The sequence below is a fragment of the Pleurodeles waltl genome, chromosome 4_1 (genome assembly GCF_031143425.1).
Source record: "Pleurodeles waltl isolate 20211129_DDA chromosome 4_1, aPleWal1.hap1.20221129, whole genome shotgun sequence".
Lineage (NCBI taxonomy): Eukaryota > Metazoa > Chordata > Amphibia > Caudata > Salamandridae > Pleurodeles > Pleurodeles waltl.
In genome coordinates, this window is record NC_090442.1 from 637,182,736 (window position 1) to 637,204,075 (window position 21,340).

The window sequence follows — 21,340 nt, forward strand, 5'->3', positions numbered from 1 at the left end:
GTGTCCTTACTAGAATTGAAAGTTTCCTTCACAAAAGCTATAAAATTGTTATTTCTTTCGGCACGTGGAGAGCGATTTGCCCTCAAACCACAAGATGTTGAGCTGCCGCTGGGACGGCTTCCCTAGTTCAAAAGTCAGCAGCTCCAGTCGTCAGACAACATCGAGCTCCGCCGCATCAATTGTGATTCATGGGCTCCGTTGTCAAAATACTATTTACACGTCTATTAATTTCTTGCTTAAATCGCTGTTTTGTCTAGAAACATGGCGCGTAGCCGTGCACAGTCTAGCAGTTGGTAAGTTAGCGCTCTAGTTCCCTATTTTAAGTATGTGACGAGCGCTGCACAGTCAGCCGGTTGGCGCGAGCGGCTAAAGACAGAACACCGGATTTCCTGCACAGAAACAGTCTTCGTAACCACGCCCTGCGCTATTACGCTTCCCGCGAATTTCTGGGCAGACCAGAAGCGAGGAGAGGAGGAAGTAAGACGGATGTCAGGCGCGATAGCCTCACCCTTGCCGTGGATTGGCTCCTTGGAAGGAGGATGCCGGAGAAGTGATGCTTGCAGGGGGGGCAAGGATCAGCTCAGGAAACTGGGGTCCGGGAATGAGATTGACAGAGGAGAGCAGAGAAGGACCGGAATGGGGTGGGTGGGAAATGAAGGCGATCGGCGGGTGTTGGTCGTTCTTTGATCTATGGAGTGCTTACCGGTCGGTAAGAAAAGTAATGGCCGTTCCTGCTAATCTAGGGAGTCAGGCTGAAGTGATCGGTACACAGTAGGAAATAGTTAAACGGTCTCACTTTTACATAACTGTTCCGGGTAACGTAGATTTAATTGGGGTTAGGCGGGTTGTGCGGGGCTTACTTCTTCGGTTGCTGTTGTGCGTGTGTTTGAGACAAAGGCTGGATTTGCTTGGTTAATTGTGTATAGTCACCTACGAAGGCGCATCTGTGTGCAAACACATTGCCTAGTTCTTACTCCTCTTAATATGTTTCCTTGAAACTGACGCGCTGCTTTTTTTTTTTTTTTTCTGGAGACCCCAATCTCCTTCCGCCTCCTTCTCTCTTGGGGCGAAGTGCTTATTTGCTGCAACGAAGTAGACTCTTGCGGTGGCAGCCTTACCACATGATGTACCAGTCAGGCGCAAATTTATCGTGGTGACCTGGAGATGCCCCAGTCTTCATCACTTTTGGTGGCGGGAGGCGCTATGTGCATAGATTGGCTCTCTCCTGCTGTTACCGTATATGCCTGTGGTATTGGTGACGTTTGACCTGCGGTGATTTTCCCTCCTTCCTGCATATTCAGTCCTCGATATATTCCCTCCCTCGCCCTCCGGTCTTTTCGACGCGGATCGCCTTCAACCGCACTCGCTTCTAGTTGGCTAAAGATGTGAGACTTGCTGTTAGTCTGCCTGGCCTACATTATAGCCACCACTTGGGTCGGGACGTGCGCCCCGATCTCGTTCCGGACGCCGCCCCCTGATACAAGCAAACCCCCTACTGCGTGGGAACAAATTGAACTTAATCCTGGCGCCCTCTGGTCGTGGGAATTCGGGGCGTAAACTCCTGGCGCCGTGGGTGGTCCATCTTTAGTTCCTTGTTTATAGGAGCCGCTCCCCATTTTTCTCGATGACGGGATATTTCTATAAGGATGCCCCAATGGAGGAAAAGCACGTGCTTGCGGAGATGTACAATCAGCTCCGATCGCTTTCTCTAACGAATCAGTGCAGTTTTCGAAGCCGTGAAATATATGGGATGGGGCACACATTTTGTTTTAGCCTCTGGCAACTGAGAGATGTGCATGTATAGGTAGAAAACCGTGGAAACATAAGCTTGTTTTATTATTAGTCAAAATAGAGCAAACATTTATATTGTATTTGCTCATCTAAATGGGATGGAGATGGTCACTATGTTGCTATTCAGTTCACAGAATTCCAGTTCTGCTATATAAAAATTAATTGAAGAATGCAGAAAGCGCTTAGGGTGGTGACTATAGCAGATTTTGTGTCATTGTATTTGCTGTCACTTAATGTTTTGTCATTGAATTTTGTTGCAAGAATTGGGTGTGTGGTGTCATGAAGAGAAATGTTCAACCTTTATACCAGTCGCATATGGATGTTAGTACAACTATGCAGTCTAAACATGGATATTTGTCTTAGAAACCCGAATTTGCACTTCGAAACGGCAATAGTGTGATAATGACTGAATATTTAAGTTTTTCTGTTGGTGCCAGGAATTACCGACTATGGAGAGGTTGACCTGCACTAACATCATACTCCGGGGCCAGGCGTCCTACTGGTGTTTGCAGGAGCAGATATTCCTTCCAGTATCACATGTTGCTATGTCGTGAGTTTGGTGCACTTCCATTGTCTGTTTCATTTGTATTTGTTTTGCATGTTTAGCCTTCCACCACCCGCGGAAGCTTTATGGTTAAAGCTCACATTTAAAGAAACTGCTTGTTTTATCGCATGATTCTCCAAATTTTCAGTGAAATATATTTAATGTATGGTGTCATCTTCCTTTACCTTAAATTTATGACTTTCAAAGTCACATGGTCCGCTTGGACTATTTCCAGACATTTGTCTCCACGCGTTGATCTTGTACAAAAGTGGTGCGGACATTTTGGTCTTCGATGTAGTTTGTGAATATGTGAAGGCCTTCCAAAATGTGTCTGGAATTATTTCTTTAATATGTATGCATTCTGTTCCGCAGGCAGTCATTCGAAGGAGGAGGCTGAATTCGTTCGTGAATACCCATTTTCTCTTGGTAAGGCTTGCGGCTTCTTTTGGATGTAGCGAAAAGGCAACTTCTTGTATTTTCGTTAAGAGCAAATGTAAAACACAAAAGTTAATTGTGTAACGAGCCATAATGTATATGCACAGATCAGTTATGCTTATCTATTCAAACGCTTGGTGGAAAGGGTCCTGCATTAAATATTTTCATTACATCTTAAGAAGGTTAAGTTTTGTTGTTGAATCAGCCGTGCAGTGAAATTCTAGTGAGCCCACGCACAACATATTGCTTTTATTAAGGAGTAAGACGTAACATTTCGTCTATTAGCTGGGCATGTGTAGAAAACAAATCAATCTGAAAATCACAGAAGTTGCAGCGAAAAGAGTGCCTTAAATACAAAAGAGGTAGTATGTAATATCTCCCCGTCTTGGTCCTTCAACGCACAAACACTTGGAATGAAAACTCTGGGTACAATCAATACATTTAAGGTGTGATGTAGAGGTTTAGAGGACTGTGGTCACTGACAGCTAATGGGCAATGGTTACAAAAACCTCCCTTTTTGAGAGGGTGAAGAAGGGGCTGTGTCTGAAGTTTGACCTTTTTTTTAATTATTTTTTTATTATTAAGCATTTAAAGTACCTCGGTATGCGTTGTTCCCCACTCCTGATCCATGTGGAGGCAGTTTCACAATATTGATCTCAGTGTGATCTACTTTACCTCCTTGATGCCTTGGTACCGATTTCAAAGGATGTGTTCTTCCTGCATGAGTGTCGTGGTCCTGGCTGAGGTAGTAGTTTGTGCTGTTGGTCGGGTTGTGATATTGCCCGCTGAGGAGATAACTGCGCAAACTACTGCCTTGCTAGTGCTGGTGATCTGCAACTGGTGAAGACTACTCTGGATCGCTCCACCCATTTTTATGTTGCAGTGATAATAGCTTTCGTTTTGCAGAACTCAAAGATAATCAGTAAAGACTTGATCTAATTTGTATAAGTGTTGCGATGTTGTTAACACTTTGGGTCGCCCAATTTCCAGGATGAGTGTAAAAGTTCATGTTAATCTGTAAACATCCTCCAATCTAACACATCATAAATCTACTGTGCATATTCGGTACTATTGCGAAGCTACTTGAACAGTTGGCTGTTACATTTTACTTAACATTTTTGGTTGTACTTGATTTAACATTTCATGTACACATTTTAACTAACGTTCCCAGTTGTTTTTTTTTGTATGCTTTCTGAACATTTAATGGACTGCTAATGCTTTGTGTGGGAATGCTTGTAAATTACCATGGTGTGTTTAAAAAAAAAAAAAAAGACACTAGGACATATTTGAGAACCTTGTGCCATGTTTGCACCATGCAAAGTGGTACATGAGTGACACAAGGCTCGGAGTCATATTTATGAAGCCACGCAAAGCCACATTGCTTTGAGTGGCCTCTTAAATCTTGAGTACGGTAACGGCTCAAATCACTGTATTGCCTTACTCTGTGCAAGGGAGGTGCTCCATGGCTGTTGCAGTGTGTGTTGTTCCTTTGCAACTCCCATGGGTCTTGAAGCATCCCAGGCGTATAAGGGCTGGGAATGTGTCAAAATCTTACTCCACCCCAGGTCAGGTGTAATGAGGAGAAATATTATTTTGCTTCATTTTTACCTCTTTCTAGTGCATAATTGCATTATTTATATATATATTGTTTCTGTGAAGCAAGGTGTACTATTTTTGTATTTTATTAATAAAAATATTAATCTGTTTCAGTTCTATTGCGGTTTCAAAACTTTGACCTCTCTACTCTAGGGGAACTTGGAAGGTGGTGGTGTGGAATACATATCTTGGCCCACCTTCCCACTAACCAGTTGCTATGTGCAAACTACATAAGAGTCAATTTTTGCAAAGTTTACCTTTTTTTATTTCAATGTGACGTCCTAGCCACTTTGTTTTGCAGTAGAAAGGTGTGCTATAGGCCAGTAAAGCCATCTATGGTGTGTAGAATCTGGATCTCCTTTTTGTAGTTTTTCAAATTAGAAGTGCGCCAAATCAGGCTGTTTTTAATTTATTTATATATAATTTGGGTACTGTGCTTTTAGTGAAAATTCCAGATGAATAACATCTAAAGACCTGCACTCTGAACTCATGCAGAGTTTAAGTATCAGTGATGATTTTTGATATTCATCAAATCAGGAGATGTATACCAGATCCCTCGTTGATGCTTTAATTTGTCTGAGAAACGCAACGTTTTGTTTGGGAAACCATTTTTGTGTGGGGGGTGGGGGCTAATCTTGTATGGGTAAGACAGCTGTGTGCTAAGGACATGTAGTTTGTATAGGTGCACTGCAGAACTGGTTTGAGCAATGTCGTTTTGAATCTTGGGTGGTGGGCATGTCTGCATAAAGATCCTTGTAGGCACAATATATAATTTGGATCAGTTGTGTTGGGTTTTTCACTGTTTGTTGGAGACCCAGTATGGGTCTTCCTTTTCCAGTCTCTTATTGCCTAGTTCTACATTTCTGAACATTGTTTCTGTGACTTGTTACCCTTCATAGATAGCCATGTACGAATGTTTGTATCAAGATTGTGGCTGTGTATGCTAAAGTATGGAACTATATATACTGTTTCACTGATGTCTATTCTTCAATATTCCTTTAGCCAGCATTTGTGTGTAGTTATCACACTTTGTCATGGATCAAAAGATACAGCCTAGAAAAGGATGTGCGGGATGCTTGAATTAATCCCAATCATTCATAATTGCTTGGACCCCCATCTTAGTTTTCCTCAATATGCTGCTCTGAACAAGGCCCATCCACAAGTAAATCGCGGTAGTCCGTGCTCAAGGTAGAGCTGCTATGTCAGGTGCCATACAGAGGGGAGACCCAAACTTGTATTATTTGAAGCTCATCAGTTAGGTGCAAGCTCGAGTTGAATGGCACGGTGAGCATAGGAACCATGTCGGAGCATGCCATAGCAGCAGCGTTGTGTGTTCTCCATGTGTCTGAAGCGCCTCTCCAGGTAGTGCAGATGTTCTGCATGGACCACACACCTGTGCTTCTCTGTTATGGATTCATTGCAAGCGTGGCTTTTAATTTTTTTTTTTTTTTTTCTTGCACATCCATGATCCTGATATCAATAGTGATGAGGGCTGTAGTGTGATGTCTGTGTGCTAAATTACTTTTTAAATAAAAGTTTTTTTAGCTGACTATTGGTTGCCAGCTTGGGTAAGCTTGCTCCAGTAGCAGACGCACAGTTGCTCAGACGCTGGAGACCAGTGGGTGTGTTCGGCAAGAGAGCTGCACTCATGGAGCAGTCAAGAGAGGAGGACCTGCCTGTAACAGCAGCTGCATAGAAGGTGGAGGATGAAGATGCTGTGTATGTGTGATGCAGGAGAAAACACTCTGGTGCTTGGTACTTTTTAAGTATACCCAGGGGGAGAAAACAACAATGCCACAATTAACTGACATCTTTGCGAAGTACAGCTCAGCAGGGGGTGGGACATGACCAATCATTTGCATGTATGCAGGAGAGTGGCTCGAGTAGGAGGATCAGGAGAAGATCTACTGTGGATTCCACCAGTGACTAAGTTTAAAAACGTGTTTTTGCCACAACCATTGAACAAGAGTGATTTCCCCACCCCGAACTACCACTTTAAAACATAGCAAGAGTTTGTCTCCAATCAGTTTATTTAAATAAAAAAAGTTGCTTTATAGGTCCTTTCAAAGGACTGTGCAATCCTACACTAAGAATAGTATATCAGATCTGTTTGATGAAAATATTGTGCATTTTTATGACAAGTAGACAGCACTGTGAATATTAAACCAGTTACCATTACCATAATTTGAGGCCGCGTCGCCTAGATTCCCATTAAAATTGTAACTATTTTATATGAAGACCATATCAAGTTCATATTAATAGTGTTAGAGCAGTGATCTGTGATTATTATTTTTTTTTTTTTTTGTTTGTTTGTTTTTCCGAATCAATATTCATTTGCATCAGGTTAGGTGTTTACAATGTAAGTGCTGATTTGAAACGTGTCTGTTTGCAGCTCTTGGCACCGAAAAGAAAATATGTGAAAATATACAGGTAAAAATGTGTAAACCTCGGTGTGATTTTTGTTTTGGGCTGTACACTGTTTGCTTTCTTTACATGGTGTATTGTTTGGATATTTGTTGGCCATAGGACTGAACCTGCTGAGCAACCATTTCAGAGAGATGGGAAAAAAGTCAGTATTTTTTAAATCCATTTTTAATTGGCATTCTGACCGAAGAAGTTAACACAATCTTGCATTCTTGAAAATATAGGGAACTATCATTACTTTGGTGACTTAAGTACAACCCTACCATGCATTTTCTACTTTGTGCAGATCTCTTTTACAGTACAGATAAAATGTAGTGTATAGTATAAATCTCTCGAGGGGTTTCCTAAATGCCATAACAATTTAGCTTAGGAGATGATATTAGGAGTCTTTTTTTTTCCTGGAGGCAGCTTGTTGGGACCTTTCATCGGCAATCAACTTGGTTAGCATTGTTTACCACTCATTCAAGTCTTTCTACAACTTAATATTCGGCACAGATTTTATGTGGATATCCCCTGCTGACTTCAGTTCCTCAGTGCCCTTTCATTGCTGAAGGGGAAACCCTTCTTGAAACGTTCGGAAATTCAATATTTTCCCAGCAATATAAAGTGCTTGCTTGGGAAGAGCTTCAATATTGTTTATGGACGGATACTACATATACCGGCCAGAGTACCTGTCTTGAAACTTACAAATGAGGAACAGCCTTGCAAGCATAGTTGTCATTATTTTAATACATTAATATATGATATAAAAGAGCTATATAAGCAGGTATTACTACTGTATAATGCTTGGAGGGGGTGCGAGGGCAGAGGAGGCATGTCCATTCTGTTTCATTGAGCTTGTTTTGTCATTTTGGTAGGTAATGTCACCTATATTGAATTTTAAATAAACAAATTTATCCCTGAACACCGAGTCTAGTCTAACTGTATTCAGACTTTTCCTCACTGGAGTTGGGAGGCGCGTGGACCTTTTCTGAGTGGTATGATGGATTTTATAATCTATAAAATGGTTCTTATGTTACACATTGTGAATCAGTTTCTCAACTGCCATCATCATTTTACTGTTGGTGAGAACTAATGTTAAACATGCAGGTATCGAAAAAGTGGGGTTTATGATCTCAGTGGTCTCGCACTGCCAACGGACAGCTGTCTTTACCGTCAAAACAATGTGCCTGCCTTGCTGTCACCTTATTGCAAAAAGCATCTCGGCCATGCTTACACTCTCGTACAACATTTAGCTTTCTAAGAAGTGGTTGGCTCTGACAGAATCTGTTATCACTGTACATCGGGGGATTAGGCTTGATGTTGCCCAACCTTCCCCTCCCACCTCTGCAAGACTTTGCCATTGATCTCCGGATCAAGCAACAGCACTCGGTCAGTTTTCTGGTCTTCTGAGTTTGCATCCCCAGTGAGATGCTTGCTATGCTCTATTATCTGACCACCTGCTGCCACACAAGACATTGCTTGGCAAGGACTCAGCATCACCTCCACTGCAATTCTATTCCTCATTTTTCTACTCCCCAAATGTTATCTGCTTCTGTCAAAGAGAGGGTACAAAACATTTATTGACTTTTGAATATAAAATGGCAAACACCCTTTCTCTGTTACATTTGTCTTATACAGAAAGTCTTATTTTTTGTTTAGCATATTGACATTTTTTTCACCAGTTTAAACTTTTCATACCGTTTTAAGATAAATGTTTCCGACACATCGAACACAGTAACAACAACATTAACAAAGTTTTCCCAAACTATGATTAACGGTTGTAGTTCAGTGCATGCAATCTTATGTAATTTCATACATTAGTGTTAACTGTCCCCTTTGGATTCTGACATTTTCTACTGAAAGACGGATCACCCACAACTTCACATTATCCATAATATCTTTTCTGTGCTAGCAGCAAAGAAAATAACAGCTTCTTGAATATTAGAACTTGCACTCTTTTTAAAAATAGGTCACCCTCAAATCCACATTGCCCATTATATCTTTTCTATCGTCATAGCAATGAAGCCAGTTGATTATGTCTTGTGAAAACTTCCTTGACGTACTGCAAGTTGACCTTATGTGCTCTGTCAAGTCTGGTAGATTCTTACATCATTGAGCATTTCAAGAATGCTCCTAACTGTTCCTGTTTGTCGATCTTTTCACATGTTTCTTCTCTTCCTACTTCTGTTTTGATCACAGTATTTCTCACCTATTTTCCAGATCTCAGCTTGTCCTGTTTTGTTGCTTGAGACGGTCGGTGGGAGGACATCTAGTGACCGTAAGGGTTGGCCTATTCAGGGAGGGGCCCTTTATTAATCCCCAAAGTTCAGTCTTCTGGGTCCTTCAATGCATCCGTCAGAGACTGCCATGCCCTCGCCACCTCAATCGAGCTTCGCATCCTGGAGTTGAACCTCTGTTTCATAGCTCATTTTCTGAATTCTTTCTGCCATGTAGTTATGCGGGCACCCCCTGGCACTTCCAGTTATGGGCTATCTCCCTCTTACCAAGGATAAAGAATTAATCCTGGAAGTGACTAGTGACCTTATTGTTACTGGTGCGAGGGTCCCAGCTCAGGAACCATGTCCTGCCGTGCATGGGACCTCCCGCTCTGATGGTAGATTGTGTTTCAGTGATCGTGCCCCAGAAACCAGCTATTTCTGAGCATTCCCAAAACATATGGAAAAATTCAGCATTTAATTCTCTGCGCCTAGGGCATTGAGCATTTGCCGTCCGATACCTTATTCACCTTTCCCGGCGTAAGATGTACCCTGTGTAACCCATAGTAATTAGGTTAAGTCTAGCATTCCTAGTGGCCGGTCTTGCATGAAGATCACACATGGTGGTGTAAAAGGAATAATCGTGATCCTGGGGATGGTGGAGCTGCCAGCAGTCAACCAACCCCCATTTAGTCTGCCAGCTTGAAAAGGTGCAGGCTACTCGCTCGATCAGCACTCCTTTTGAAGGGTGGGTGTGATCAGTCCAATGTCATTTCTGCTATGCAATTATAATCTCCCCCACAAAATGATAGAACCCATTAGATCGGGTGCCAGTACTTGGGATAGGTCTGATAAGAAATGTTTGGTCCACATTTGGACCATAGATACTACCTAAAGCTATGTCTCTGCCATCAAGATGACCCATCATGACCACATACCCGCCAGCCGAGTCAATCACATGGCCTGTATGCTGAAAAGGGACTCCTGGCGGATCCAAATCAGCCCAAATCATGAGTGTAGGTGGAGTACGTAGTATAGTAGACTTTACCTCACCATCTGCCCAGCAGTGCTAGCCCTTCTTTATCTGTTAAGTGCGTTTCTTGCAGGACGGCAATCTGCGCCCCATGTCGTTGCAGGTAGGAGTGGACTTTATATATTGTTTGGCCATGTTATGCATCCCCCGATTATTCCAGGTGATTATTTTTATACACTATAGGGGTTGCCATGGGTCAACCCTGCAAAAAGTAGTTGTTTCCTAAGAGGTACAGAGCAAGCAAGGCCATGGTTTGTATGGTTGTAGAGCAGTCATCTAGGACACACAACTTCCCCAAAAAAGACAATAACCCCCCCCCCAATCCAGATATTTAATGAAATATTAGTGGGTGTGCCCACTAACAAACTAAGGCCCTGAAATACTTTTTGGTGCAAAACTGCACCAACGCAGTTTTGCACCAAAAAGTTTAGCACCGGCCAGGCACCATATTTATGGAGTGGTGCAAGCTTGTGCAAAGGGTAGGCTAGCGTAAAAAAAAAAAATGATGTTAGCTGGGTGGTGCTGCTGGTATGGAAGAAGGGGGTTTTGCATCAAAAAATGACGTTGGGCAGGTTAGAGTAAAAAAAAAAAAAGACAAACCAGCCTAGCGTCGTTTTCTGGCGCAAAACCATCCATATCACATGACTCCTGTCTTACAAAAAGACAGGAGTCATGCCCACCACCCCAATGGCCAGCACAGGGGATCAGAGTCCCCTGGGCATAGCCATTGCACCCAGTGCCATATAGGGGGTGTGGGGGGGGGGAAACCACCTAGGGTGGGGTACCATATCCTACGGTGTCTGTCTGGTGGGGGTGTCCCTGGGAAAGGACACCTGTGGGTTTATTCCATGTGTTCCACTATGAAAATAGGCCCACAGGTCCCCTAACGCCTGCCCCAGGCATTAAATAATGGTGCGAAGCAAGCTTTGCTCCGTTATTTGGACCCCCCCGTGCATGATTTCAGCACTTGGATAAATATGGCGCTACGGCCATAGTCATTTCTTGCACAGGAACGCCTACTCTGCATCTCATTAACGCAAAGTAGGTTTCCACCTCCAAAAAATGGTTAGTTTTGCACCGAATTTGCGGGGGGGGAAAAGTGATGCTAATTTGGCACGAAACAAGTATAAATATGCCCCTAAGAGTGATGCTGGTCACACCCACATGGCTCAACCCCACCTGCTGGCATCAATGCTGTGTGGTTTCCAAGCCAAATAGTCACATTATCTCTGTTTGTCGCAATCCAGTCAATTAGAACTTGGGAATTCCGAATTGTAAAGGCTACATTGTAAAACCCCCCCCCAAAAAAAAGAAACGACACGCCAGGTAATGGAAGCCTCCTTCACCATTTACTTTGGTCACTTAAGATCCACATTACATGTTTGACCATTTTAAAACAACTCGTCTGCTGTTCCTGTGGTAACCTTGGGCAAATCTTCATCTGAATGGACAAAGGAACTGTCATTGCTGGAGAGGGCGGAATTGCTAGTGCCATCCACCGTCGTCTTAGCAGGCACCTCTCCTACAGTCTTATCACCGCCACTGTCTCCACTGCTCTCTGTTGTCTCGCTGAGCTTCCACCTCAGATGGCGGACTCCCCTGGGGCCTTGTTCCCTTCGCTTTTTCTTCCTCTTCTGCGGTCTCACTTCCTCAGGAGGCTTTCGGCTGGGCCTAGCTTGTTCCTGCAGATCTAGCCAGTCCCATACCTCAGGGGGAGTTTAGAAAAAAGTGCGTTCCTTCGGAGGTCGATATCTGGAGACGGATGGGGAACATCCTGTCCTATTTCAAGTTGAACTGCTGTAATCTTTTTGCTTTGGCAAACGTCGCTCTCTGCTTCTGTATGGATTTGGTAAAGTCGGGGTGGATCTTCTCTGAGCGCCTTTGTGCAGGACAATGGAGGGCTCACTGAAGGTGTCTTTTGGCAAGCAATTGTTTCTCCGCATCCTCTTTTTCCTCCAAACTGCAGCAGTAATTGTCAATGCATCATGAGCAGTGTCCCATAGTGGTAACTTCTGTTGTCCAGTTCTGGTCACCGTCAGTACATTAGGCGATCTGCCCTTAAGTACAGTGATCCCTCAGGGGAGCTTGGGCTAGCCACACAGTCTTGAAAGCTATCAGCATGTATGCAGTAAGAGAAACCTGCATTCCCCCCGTCTCTGCTCCAACAGCAGTGTCCACAAAAAGCGACTCCCCAGTGTCCGCTACAGTGTGCGCCTGATGCGGTAATCCAAATCTGCTCCACTGTGTGAATTGTAAATCCCAGGGTCAGCGGCGGCTCCCCACTTTAGCCGTCTGTTGCTCTGTGTGGCGCGCTATAGGCTCCCAGGCACCCATCCCTCTTGCTAGTGCGCCCATGACATCTCTGCTCTGTCCCCCAAGGCGTGCCAGTGCTCACTGTGTCTGTGGTATTCAAAATGCTGGGTCTCTATGATCATCTGTATGTTGCCTCTGCCCCTCACGTCGATAAGGCAAATCCATGACAAAAGGGCCTAGAGGCTACGCAGGGCCGTCCCAGAAACTCAGCTGGTGCCCTCCACAGCTCCCAGGAGTCAAGTTCCAGGACTCTCAGCAGAAGTCCGAGGTCAGCTACTCTGAGAGCTTGTGTAGTCAGGACATTGCTCCGGTTGTACCTCCCGTCGCCCGCTCAGCTTATGCCATGCGGTTGGGCTGCCCGAGTGCTGCCATCTTAGATCAGCTCTGTTCCTCCCCAGTGGGCAGCCAAGGTAATCGTTTTTATTAAATCTGCTTTGATTTTCCCATATTAGCGCCGTAGTGCACAGGATGTCATTGCGTAGGGCTGTTCCGCGGCTCTCAGTGCCTGTGAAGATGTCCTGGACCTCTGTGTCTTTGCTCGCCTGACCCAGGCTCCACGATTGGTGTGGTAGTGTCCTGTTGCTGGGCTTCATTGGTGCCTCAACTCCACCCCAGTTGATTGCTCTGACTTCCCCGATGCCTCAGGGGATCAAAAGATGAATTTACCTGTTGAACTGGGGTCAACAGTTCTGAAAGTGTGTGGGGCTGGGCTCACCTCTCCACCTGCGGACCAGCAACCTTGATACCACCATCATGAATCGGCTTCACTGCGTTCTGATGGCGGGTGTGAGTGGCATTTCAGAGGACTTGTTGGGCTATGGAGGTGTCAGGATGGCCAGGTTTGGAGGCTCGCTGGGCGGGAACCGGTAGAGACAGGTGCCATTGCATGGACTGCAAGGCACCTCCTCCCACCCCCCCCAAGAAGTTACAAGTTACATGGTAAAATACCCCAGCAGGAGTAGCATTCTTACTGCTCAGCCCACTTTCTCTAACTGACACTCTTACAGGCACTCATCAATATTCTGTCATCACACACTGGCTGAGAAGCAGTGAACAGAGAATCTGTGGAGACTGGGATTACAGCTAACAGGTTATAGCACATCATTTTCCCTTGAAAAAAAAAAAAAATACAACAGGAAATGTAAGATAGAAAACAATGAAATATAAACAAATGTAAGAGTCTAGCTTTGAAATGTCCTATAAATTATTTGATTAATTAATTGATTGATTAACTTCTCAAGACCTGGCTGTTTGAGCAGTAGCAGCATCTCCCCCCTCACCTTCTCCCCCTCTCCTTCTCAGTGCTTTGAGACCCTCACGGATGAGTAGTGCACTTTACAAATCCCTGATTGATTGATTTGCACATTGGTCGCATCTGATCCCATTCATAAAAGCGCACCCATATACTGGTCCCACTGAACCCATCACCTATTACTCAACCTGGCAGAAACAATCAAATGAACCACAAAATGTGTATCCTTAAACCCTCACTCAACACAGAAAAATGGGTATCTTGTGCGTAACACAATGGGTGTCTTTCAGCCCTCACTATAGCAGTAGGCAAAGGTGTCTTTCAACACTCATTCTAGAAATTTGCATTGTTCATCCCTCAACCCATCTTTGGCAAGGGAGAACCTCATGATTTGAGCAAATGGGTCTCTTTCAACCTACAATAAGCCCAAAACAGCAGGGCATCTTGTGAAATTAGCAACTGGACTAGCCCTACATACTCCTCCATTATTGACTATCCACCGAACCCATGACACTAAACATGGACTCGACCATAGCCACTTCCACTCACCAAAACTCCTGCACACTCTTATACAGGAGCACAAATGCAAAAGTATCAAAATACTTTTGGCAGTTGAGATTATCAGAAAATGTGAGCATAACTGCACAAAATGATCACATTACGACTAGGTGTGTGTATATATACATATAAAACCATTCAGCATTACATTTCATGCAACCCCTATATAAAACATTCTGCCGACTACTTCTCTCAGACTGAAGCAAAAGAAAACCAAACTGGCATCCAAATCGGCATGACAAAAAAATTGCAGACCCTAAGTCCTCTACTATGGTGAGCGATATCTCACCTGAATATGCCACACAGACCGCATGACACTGTATTTGGCAGCAAAATCAGCATGACATTGAAAAAACAGAATAACCATGGCAGTTCTACACTTAGTGATGTAGGGATCTCTTACTACTTAAAGACATGCAGAATGAGAGAGGGAAGTGCTGCAGACCTACGCTCAAAGGAGTGGCAAGAGAAATGAAATGACCCCTCCCTTTGAACTGTCATGCATGGCATCGAATGAAGTGAGCGTGTCGTGCACTTGTTTGATTGCTTCCCTCAGGGAATTCTGACAACAATGTGTTCAAATGGTGCCTTCATCAGGTTAAATCTCAACAATTTTGACCATCCATCTATCCATCCATTACTCCACCCCTCTCTCCAACTATTCACCATTCTCTCTTTCTATCCACCCATCCTGCCATGCGGCATCCATCATTCCCCCAGCCTTACCTCCACCCATTCATCACTTCATCCAGATAGTAATCTGTCAAAGCTTACCCGCTCACTGATCGATCTGTCCGTCCATCATCCAAACACCCCTTTCTTCATCCACCCATCTTTCTCCATCCTTCATTCCAGCGCTGGCACCGTCCCTCCCTCCAATCGTTTTTTCATGTTTTATTATTTCATTTATCCCTCAACCCACAGCTTGTTCATAAAAATTCTCGTGGGATGGTACTTAAGACCCACTTTTTGGAAACCAGTGTCTAATACAAGTCAAGGAAGTGACACAGACATTTTAAAAAGTTTTCTTTTGGACAAGTGTTTGAAATGGAAATATAAAAGTGCAGTTATACAATAATTTAAAGGTAGCTGTTTGCTGTTGAGGAGTGCCGGTGCTCTGCTATTAAAGGCAGTGCACCAGTGCTAAGAAAAGCTGGTAGTTTCCTTTTCAAAGGAGGTACTTTCCTTCTAAAATTAAAGAAGTGCAGGTACTCAGGACATGACAATACTTGTCAATTTAAGTGTGTATGTGTGTGTGTGTGTGTGCGCGTGTGCGAGAGAGAGAAAAAATGCCCCCACCCATGCAGTTCATATCCACCCAGCGTTCCCTACCACATATAAACATACTTAGAAAATGCATCTGAGGTTACAATTGGAGATGAAATGAACACAGCAAGGCACAGAAACTTGATTTGTGGAAGAATAAGAAAACATCTTCAACCATCTCAATTTTCAAAGACCCTTATAGGTCTGACTGTTTCTTGTCACTTAATACTTTGGTTTAGCCATTGGTGGCTGGTGACATTTGAAAGTAATTGGGTTTAAAAGTTGGGTATAACTTTAATGTGAGTGACCCGAGTAAGCTTATTTGACAAACGTGGGGTCTAGGGTTGGTCCTCTTCCAGAGAAAAAATAGAAAAATGATTGGCAAATGGTGCATTTTAAAGCAAAGGAATTTAGTGATAAAGCAAGGCTTATAAAGCAGCGGGAATAGATAGTCTTGAAATATTAAAAACATAAAAAATTGCCACGTATCTTGCTGCATTAATATGTTCAACAGTTACTGTAATGTGCAAATTGTACTGTGCGACAACTTAAGTCCTTTAAAGTGTGTGCTTGCCCAGTGTCTTACACTGCATGCTGCATCAAATTTGGAAGAAAATGCTCTAACCAGGCGTTGGGAAGCACCCACAGCTGCTAGCTACAATCAGTGATATGGAAAAATTTGCTGCCAGGCCTTTTCCCCCCCTCGGGTACCAGGCCTTTTTTGGGCTATTTGGGGCAGTTCTCACTTAGGCCCTCATAACGTTTTGTCCACAGATGCTACCCATGCCACATTTTCATCCTTTTTTCCCAACATCCAAGGGATTCTAGAGGTACCCAGAGTTCGTGGGTTCCCCTGAAGGAGACCAAGAAATTAGCCAAAATACAGCGAAAATGTTGTTTTTTTTGGGTGGGGAAAAGGGCTACAGAAGAAGGATTGTGGTTTTCCCTGAAAATGGCATCAACAAAGCATTTGTGGTGCTAAAATCGCCATCTTCCCAGCTTTCAGAAACAGGCAGACTTGAATCAGAAAACCAAATTTTTAAGCACAATTTTGGCATTTTACTGGGACATACCCCATTTTTTACTATATTTTGTGCTTTTGACCTCCTTCCTGTTAGTGACAGAAATGGGTGTGAAACCAATGCTGGATCCCGGAAAGCAAAACATTTCTGAAAAGTAGACAACATTTCTGAATTCAGGAAGGGGTCATTTTTTGTAGATCCTGCAAGGTTTTTCTGCAGAAAATAACTGCTGAAAAAAAAAAAAAATTGAAATTGAGCTGGAAAAAAAGCAGCAATTTTTCCCCACATTTTACTCCGTAACTTGTTTCTGCGATGTCAGATTTTTGAAAGCAATATACTGTTATGTCTGCTGGACGCTTTTGGTTGCAGGGGATAGATGGGGGTGCTTGTAGATTCATCAAGAACCCTAGATACCCAGAGCCAATAAATGAGCTGCACCTTGCAATTGGTTTTTATTGTATACCGGGTATCCAGCGTTCCCCCAAGTCTCACGATAAAAATGTTACCTCACTTGTGTGGGTAGGCCTTTTGCCCGTGACAGGAAGTGCCCCAAAACACAACATGGACACATCACGTTCTCCCAAGAAAACAGAGCTATTTTCTTTTAAGTGCCTAGCTGCGGATTTTGGCCTCTAGCTCAACCGGCACCTAGGGAAACCTACCAAACATATACATTTTTGAGAACTAGATACACATAGGGGAATCCAAGATGGGGTGACCTGTGAGGCTCTCACAAGGTTCTGTTACACAGAATCCTTTACAAACCTCAAAATTTGGCCAAAAATGCTTTTTCCTCACATTTCGGTGACAGAAAGTTCTGGAATCTGAGAGGAGCCACTAATTTCCTTCCACCCAGCATTTCCCCAAGTCTCCTGATAAACATGGTACCTCGCTTGTATGGGTAGGCCTAGTGCCCGTGAAAGGAAAAGCCCCAAAACACTATCTGGACACATCAGAATTATCACATTCAAAACTACCTGTTTTTGCGGGTCGGCACCTATGTTTTGGTCCTGAGCACAGTAGCCATATAGGGAAACCTTCCAAACCCAAACATTTCTGAAAACTAGACACCTGAGGGAGTCCAGGGAGGTGTGACGTGTGGATTCTCCAGTGTTTTCCTACCCAGAATCCTCCGCAAAGCTCAAATTTAGCAAAAAAACCCACATTTTCCGCTCATTTCTGTGTGGGATCACCGCACAAGGACACATTTCCTACCACCCAATGTTACACTCTGTCTCCAGATAAAAAATTATACCTCACTTGTGTAGGTGGGCCAAATGCCTGTGACAGGGAAGAGCCAAAAACCTTTGGAAATTGAAGGGGAACCAAAGCGGATCTAAAAGGTCAGTTTGAAAAACAAATATTTTTAGGCTGACAAGTGGGGCAGAATTATTATCGGTATAGATGCGGCAATGATGGGTGGTAGGAATTTTGTGGATTCCTGCAGGTTCCGGAAGTTTCCATCACAAAAATGTAGGGAAAATGTGTGATTTCCAGCAGGGCATTGTGGGTAAGAAAATGGTGCAGGGTGCATGTGAATCACACCATCCTGGACTCACCTGGTTTTCAGATGTGTCTAGGTCTTGTGGATTTTTCTACATGACAGCGTCCCTAAGTCCAAAAAGTGCAGCCTTCACCATTCCAAGTGGGACGATTTTGAGAGTTAGCCAAGCTCTCATGGCCCAAATGTAAAACCAAAACCCAGAATAATCAAATGTCCTCTTGCTTGCCGTGGATTAAGAGTTTTAGTGTGCAGGGGAAAGCTGAAAGTCTGTTACCTCCATCAGTTGGGGTGAGGGCATAACCATGCCCATACTCGTTGGTATCTACCAGCCCACTATTTTTTTTAATGTTTTTATTTCCTGGCATCTAGTAGGCTTTCTGCCCCCCTGGGGAGTGGATCGGGAGTAATTGCCCCATCTACCCACCGGTGGGCAGAACAACTTTGTCCCCGTTTATTTGGTGTGGGGGTATGGCCATATCCCCACCCTCTTTTTTTTGGAAAAAAAACTTTCCTGGTGTCTGGTGGTGTTTATGCCCCCATGGGGGGCAGATGAGCCTTACAAAAATAGGCTGATGTGCCCCCAAGGCGAGTAGAAATGGCCTAAAATAAATTTGCCCCCCACGGAGCAATCCTTGCCTAAGGGGTCACTCTCCTTGCATGAAATTGGCACAAAAAAAATCCCTGGTGTCTAGTGGTTTCTGCCCCTCTTGGGGGCAGATTGGCCTAATAAAAATAGGCTAGAAATGGCCTAAAAACAATTTGCTGACACCCCCCACCCCCCCTCAAAGGGGAGAGACCCTTGCCTGAGGGGGTTGCTCTCCTTATCAATGTAAACAATTAAAAAAAATTCCCTGGTGTCTAGTGACTCCCGCCGTGGGCCTGGTGTAGGATGAGCTGGTCTCGTCTCGTCCCCAGCACACGGGAACCGTGGCCGAGGGATAGACCAGCTCGCCCCAGGCACCATACTGGTTAAGTAGGATGAAAAAAGTGGGGGCTTGCTAAAAGGGAATAGGTAAAATAAATTTCTCTGATTTCCATTGTGTCCCACCTGACCGATTTATTTTGGTTTTTCACTGAGATGTAATTGCATTCAAATATACATCACAGCAACTGACATACACCTAAAACCTGTCAGTATGATTGGCTTTTTCAGTGGTTGCTAGTTGTTTAAGATAAATGAGTAACAACAATGATTTGTTAAAATACCATTGGAAATGTTTCAATTTTAAAATTGTTAGTCTGTGAACCAAATAGTATTGCCACCTGTGGAATGTGTTTTGGCTTTAGCTATGTTTGCTTTATGTTAGAAATGTATGCCTTTTTTCTCTGCATATCTCGTCCATCTGCACATCTTCAACTGCTGCTTATTCCTCCTCGGCACCCTCTTTTCACTCTACCCCAAATGCACTTCCTCGCATCCCCTCACTTCTTCACTTACAAACATACTCCACTCACTCACATTTAAGCAATTTATTTCCTTTTGCCTTGTAAATATTTTGACATGCAGAACCCCTTCACACACATTTCCACAGACTTGCAATAACAACTAGAATACATGACAATAGTTCTGTGTACTCATTTGCAACTGGAATACATGACAGTTCTGTGTGCTCTGCAGAGAGGCAATCCACTGACAGGCACTTTGCTTTGACTTCAGCCTCAGTGCTCTTGATCAAAGCCCCTAATGAACACCAGGCAGTGCTCAAAGTATGCACTATGCAAGACATATGAGATGCGCAGAAAAGAATACTGTAACACAACATGACAAAATAGCTAACACTTCTGGGGAATGCAAGATTAAGTAAAACGTGAAATAAGAGAGAAACTAAATAGCGGAGATACATTGCCTTAACGTTTTAAACATTAATTGTTTGTAAAATCATCCATGTTTTTGGCATTAATGTTAATGACATGAAGGTAAAAGGCCAGTTTTACCTCCATACAGCAGATAACTGTCTTTACTATAAGCACATATTTTCCCCTTACGCTTTCCTCCAATATTGGATCAACTTCGCAAGGGAACAAAACGCTGTTATTTTTTTAGATCAATTTCATGGGGAACAAATACAGCAGTTCTACTTCTAATGGGGCCAGCAACATGCAGCCAGGGCTTGGGGTGTCACAGTGGGCGAGGTGAGCGCGACTTGGGGGTCTCAGCCCAATATACATAATACAAGATTAACATTAAAACACCATTACAGAGGACAAGGCACCAAGTTACACATGCTTGCATCCACTCCTACAGGTAACAAATGGAAAAGGGTGGGGTCTATACCTATGAATGATTGAGGGCTGCCCTCATGCAGGGATGGAGGCTCCGGTGCCCAAACCATGATGCTGAAAGCGTCACTTGCCTATAGCGAATACCACCATAGTCTACAATGGCAATGAAGGGCTTTAGAACGGTAAGCCCTGCGTCGTGCATCACATTGCGGAAAGTTGATTTTACTGCCTGGCTTCTGCCTCCTGTTTCAGAGCGAGGTGGGGCAGGCAGCCTGTGACAGACAGCCCAGACTTAAGTAAATTTATTTAGAGATACAATCGTATTTCTAAATAAATCGATCTAATTAATATTTGTTCAGGATAGTGTAGGAATTTCAGTGGGGTGCAGCCACTGAGTTCTAATGGAGAAACCGCTCCTGGGCACAGCTGCACCATTTCTACATATAATAGTAGGTACTTGCATATCTGGCAATCTCTGTATTCGGTTATCTGCGATATCTCATACTTAAACACAGCTACAAGTTTGACCCTTGATTGGAGTGCTTCTATGGTCCCCAGGTACTACAATCAGCATTTTCCACATGTAGACCGTTGGACCTGTCAGTTTTAGGGTGGTCCTCCCCCAAACTTTTGCCTTATCCTCTCATTTGGCTGCATTTGTTTTGTTGGCCTTAGGACTCTGTACACTTACTACTGGCCAGTGCTAGAGTGCTTCTGCTCACTCCACAAAACATGGTAAGATTGGCTTACACCTAACTGCCATATTTAATTTACTTATAACTCCCTAGTAAATAGTATACCTTGTACCAAGGGCCGATTAATTAAATCACCTATGCAAACTTAACAGAGTATACAAATTATTAATCAAAAAAGCTAAAAAAAAAGCTACTACTTGACAATACTAAATCAGCGAATAAATAATTTTATAAAATTCTCAACACATTTCTAATACCCAAATGTATGGAATGAACTCTTCCCATTACTCAAGAATTCACAGTCAAACTGGCAAATCATTATAATCAAATCAAAAACATTTATAAAGCGCGCTACTCAACCGTGAGGGTCTCAAGGCGCATGGGGAAGGGGGTTACTGCTGCTCGAAGAGCCAGGTTTTGAGCTGCCTCCGGAATGCAGGGTGGTCCTGGGTGGTCCTGAGGTTGGCGGGGAGGGAGTTCCATGTC

The 21,340-nt window shown here is 43.6% G+C and overlaps 1 long non-coding RNA gene across 1 annotated transcript; it reads left to right on the forward strand.

Moving 5' to 3' along the window:
* The first annotated feature begins 387 nt into the window (after positions 1–387).
* On the forward strand, positions 388–7,694 carry LOC138287991 (uncharacterized). Its single transcript, XR_011202308.1, has 2 exons — positions 388–2,761; positions 5,850–7,694. It is a non-coding gene; the product is annotated as an uncharacterized lncRNA (long non-coding RNA).
* Positions 7,695–21,340: the final 13,646 nt, after the last annotated feature.